The sequence below is a fragment of the Apis dorsata genome, unplaced genomic scaffold (genome assembly GCF_000469605.1).
Source record: "Apis dorsata unplaced genomic scaffold, Apis dorsata 1.3 scaffold_444, whole genome shotgun sequence".
NCBI lineage: Eukaryota > Metazoa > Arthropoda > Insecta > Hymenoptera > Apidae > Apis > Apis dorsata.
In genome coordinates, this window is record NW_006263692.1 from 105,950 (window position 1) to 110,783 (window position 4,834).

Consider the following 4,834-nt stretch of genomic DNA (forward strand, 5'->3'; position numbering starts at 1 on the left):
GATATTTATTCAAAGTAAATTATTAAATATAAAAACATAAAAATATTTATATTAATAATTGATATTTGATATAATTAATTGATATTAATAAATCAATATTTCGATCTAAGTAATTTTAATAAAGATGATATTCTGCAATCAATAACTGATTTTTGTCTTAACATCTTATCTATCAATGATATTATATAATATTAATTATATAATATTTTGATTTTAATAATATTGTATTGTGATGTTAATAAATATTTTTAGTTTATAAAAATATTTTAATAAAATACACATTTGAAATATCTTTGTTTTATATATTAATGTATAAATAAATATTTAAATAAAATAGTTTTTTAATCATATATAGACATTACATTAATATATTAAGAAGTAAATGTTTTTTAGCAAAATCATTTTTTAATTTCGATATTTCATTTTTTAACAAAACATAATTAATAGTATATTTGCAAAAATAGAATGCAACGCAATATTTTTCAACAATCTTTCATGCATTTACTTATTAAATCTAAAAAAAAAAGAAAGTATTTAGAATTTATTAATCTTGAAAAATGAAAAAAGGAATTTAAACAAAATAAAAATATTGAAATATATAGTTTTGTTTAATTGCAAATACAACTGATAAATCGTGGAGAAAAACGACTGCAAATTTTTATTCGTTGAAGTAGCTAATTGAAATGCCGTGGATGTCCTATGCAACGAAGGAATCACGATGGAGGCGCCGCGCGCATTGCGACTAGAGACTGAACGGTTTTAGAAAAATTCCAACTGTATTGAAATGTAAACGTTCGTCATCCAGGGACAGACGTGCTTACAGCCTCGCCTTGTTCTAGCCCGAGGCAATGGAATAACTTCAATAACAAACGGCAATCGCCTTCATGGAAGGTATCTACCTACGTTCGTATTTGCTATTCGAATTCTCATTTATTCATATATTATAATTCTAACCTCTATACTATTTACTTAGTTAAAATATCATATCTTTTACTTTTTTATTTTTCAAAATCTATGTATCGAAATATTTTAATATTTTCTATGTGTTCTTTAACTTTCAAATAATGTAAGTAATATAAAATAATTTTTAAATATGTGTAAATCTAGAATTAAATTATTTTAATTCATTTTTCCTAATAAGAATGTCGCGAAAAAATTAATACAAATTTCAAATTTCATAATTCTAAAATCTTTATAAGATTAAAATTTCGTCGTTTTCCATTATGAAGATTTCTATAAATATAAACTTTTTTTAACTTGATTTATTTGTAAGTTATTTATATACGTTGTTATTATTAAATTATATTACTATATATGCTTCTATATTCTATTAAATTATGTATGAAAATCTATTTATAATTGATTATTCGATTTTATGTGATTTTATGAAATGAAAGTACTTGCAAATAAATTCTAAAATATATTTGACTTATTTTCAAATGATTTATTTATCAATCTTTGATTATTTTAAATAATAATAGGAAATAAACAATAATAAATTTCTTCGTATACAAGATATTAATATATTGATGGACGATTTTTGAGAGATTTAAATATGTAAGTAAACATAAAAGTTGATATGTACAAAAATATGGATTCTGATTTATTTATTAAATCATAAAGATTTTAATTTTGCAATAAATCAAGCAAAATAGAGATAGAAAATAACAAAAAAAAAGGCCAATTATAATTTAGTTCAATATTTATTGAATTAATTATTATTAGTAATAATTAATAAATATATATTAAACTAATAGTTTTTTAAAGTTGAAACTGTGTTACAATGGATATATTGAACAATGCAATTGATTTATTAATAACTTTATTATTATTTATCGTAAAGCAAAGCAATTTTGACCAAATAATATCAGATATGTGTAATATTCTTATGTACAAATTTTTGTATATAATAATTGTGAATGTAATAATTTTTCAGTTATCGTATTCCAAAGTCAAAGTGTCACTTTCGACCCCACACTCCTCTATACACTTCAATGTATCGTACTTGGAGAATACAAAAAAGTGCATTCCTTTCTAGAAATACTCATGCAGTTTGAATCAATTGTTGACGCATCCGTATGCCGTTCATCGTTTCTTATTGGACATGCGTTTTTCGCGGCACCGACAACAAAACACCAGACAAGTAATGAAAAAAGATGACGAAAGAAAAGTTTTTGCATTTCACTACATGTACAACAATCTCGATGTAAATTTATCAAAAATTTAAAGAAAAAAGAATATAAAACTAGATACAGTGAAATCGCGTTAAAATTTTCAAATTTGGTTTCATCTTATCAAAAATTTTAAATAAAAGAAATAGGATTGGACATTTGACAATGAAATTTTTATTTTATTTTTTATTTGCTTTATTTTAAATAATATTACTTGAATAATAGTGTATTTAAAAATTAGATTATTTTAATATTTGCTATTTTATTTGATAGTCTGACGTTTTTCTGTCATACTAAGTAATTCATTTCTATGATTTTTTTTGGTAATTTTTCTATTTGAAATTTCTTAAAATCATTTTCTTTTTTTTATTTTTTTATAGATACGCATTTCTTGATTTGCTAAAATTTGCTAAAATTTTGTTTATTAATATATCTATATTAATATATATTATATATTATAATTTTTATTATTTGTTATATTTTATTTCTTATTATTATTTGAAATAATCAAAGATTCAATCTGTGAAATATTTGAAAAAAGTTTATTTTTTAAATAAGATCTTGAAAGTTATTCGCAAATATTTTTTATTTTTATCATTTTTATTTCAATTATTATAACTATTTCTTCTTTTTATATTTTATTTTCATTTCAAATAAAACGTATCCAATCCTGATTTGTTTCAATATGAGAAAGAATTATACGGAAACTTATAACGCAATTAATTATCATTTCATTCTAAACGCCAGTCTCTTTGTATCCATGATTTTAACCTGTCGTTTCTTCCTCGTTCTAAGAAACGATAGAAAAGGGGGACTCGATCGATCGTGAAATGGCCGACTATAAATGCGTGCACGCGGCCAAGATAAACGTTTCGCAAGAATCCGATATCGCATGCCAACGAAATATACCAGATTTGCACAAAATCAACTATCTCTCTAACTATATAGAATGCTAAAAGCGCAGTAGAATTGACTCGATAACGTTGCGATGTATTAGACGTTTACAATAATGATTTGAATCGCAATTACTGCGAATAGATCTATAGTGCGAATCTCTACGGTAAGGCACGATAAATAAAAAAAGGCGTGATTCCAATCGAATCTCCTTCTCCGTTCTTCATCGCAAAAAAAAGATCGATTAAAACCGGGATTCGCCGGTATGTGTTTACCTGACAATCCTGAAATGTATTCCAATGAGCGAACGGTGGGTAGAGCGGTAACCTATGCACGGGTAACTATTTTAAGCACGCGCAACCGGTTCGCGTTGCGACTGGTACGAAACATGTTCTCTCCGTCAAGCGTATCCTTCTAAACGTAGAAAAACAAACTGTTTTTCTTTAACACAATAAGAAACACGCTCGATCTTTTGCGTATAATCCTCTCTGTCTCTATAATAATCGGCACGATCTATCGATCCATTCGAACAGATCCACTCTTGTTCCCACTAGCTGACACTTTCTCTGACCACGATATTCGTTCGTGTATTCGCGCGGACCGACCGGTTTGTTAAATTCCGATCTTGAAATCGATGTGTCGCGAGACTCGAGGCAAGTTGGCACACAACTGCTTGGCGAATTGTACGACTCGACCAAAGGATGGTGAAGGAGAAAAAGTATCCTGAAAGATCGAGACGAACCGAGTATCTATGACGGGTGCGACGAATCGAAGAGCGACTCTCATTGGACTGAATTAAGGAAGGACGTGGACCGAGAGAAACGGAGAAGCGGAAAGGGAAAGAGGTGTAGGAGGAGGAGGAGGAAAAGGAGGTGTTGGCGATGGTAGCCAAGCGAGTTGGTAGTGGTGGTGGTGGTGCTGCAGCCGCTGTTACCGTAAAGTCGTTGCCGAACACAGTGGTGGTGGTGGTTGCTGATAGCGATGGTGGTGGAAAAGGAGAAGAGAGCGAGTCCGCAGTCTGCTAGACTCCGAAGAACTACCTTCCTGACTGAGAGACTGGTTTTCAATTTTTTCCTCACTTTTTGTTTTACCTGTTCCATTGCTTCTCTCTATCTTTTCTTTCTCGCTTTCAGTCCCCTCTTTCTCTTATCTTCTTCCCCTCTACTTTCTTTTATCTTCCTTCTTCCTCCTGATCATCTCCTACTTTTTTCAGTATTTATTCGTTATGTGCTCGGCTACTTCTTGCGGATATATGATACCATTCGAGGATATCTTTCTTAGACTCAGCGAAGCGAGTAATTCACGAAATCGATATACCACATATTTTTTCAAATGTTGGAGTTTTAAGCTTTCTTCGTCTTTTTCCTAGCTGTCATTTTTCAAGGTTGTCAAAAACAAAGATGAAATTAAACTCGAATTTTCTGCATTTTGCAGATGTATATGGTATATAGTTGCGACTAATCTTGAGCAATGAATTTATAATGAATAAACTTTAGTGTTTGTTTTTTTAGTTTTCTTTTCCGTTCTATTCTTCTGTATTTTGCGATCATTCTATACTGCGAAAGTTTTATTGTAACATTGATAAATGTTAAGTGTAGTCGTTATTTGTCAATGTCGATAATTATCAGTAAATTCAGAAATTATGATATCTCTAAAAAAAAGCATCTGAGCGTGGAGAAAATGAATGAAAATCGATTCGATCTGTGCCTTTCAATCTCCTTAACGGAAGCAATTCCTCATAGAAAGTGCAACTTCTTATCCTCTGTTTC

At 29.1% G+C, this 4,834-nt stretch overlaps 1 protein-coding gene across 1 annotated transcript in view; it reads right to left on the bottom strand.

Annotated features, from left to right (window-relative positions):
• The window catches only part of LOC102672813 (twisted gastrulation protein homolog 1-A-like), an 8,436-nt gene extending 4,519 nt beyond the window's left edge, over positions 1–3,917 (bottom strand). Inside the window, exon 1 of the mRNA XM_006619808.2 lies at positions 3,341–3,917. The gene's annotated coding sequence lies outside the window, so the exon portion shown is untranslated. The remainder of the gene's footprint in view (positions 1–3,340) is intronic.
• Positions 3,918–4,834: the final 917 nt, after the last annotated feature.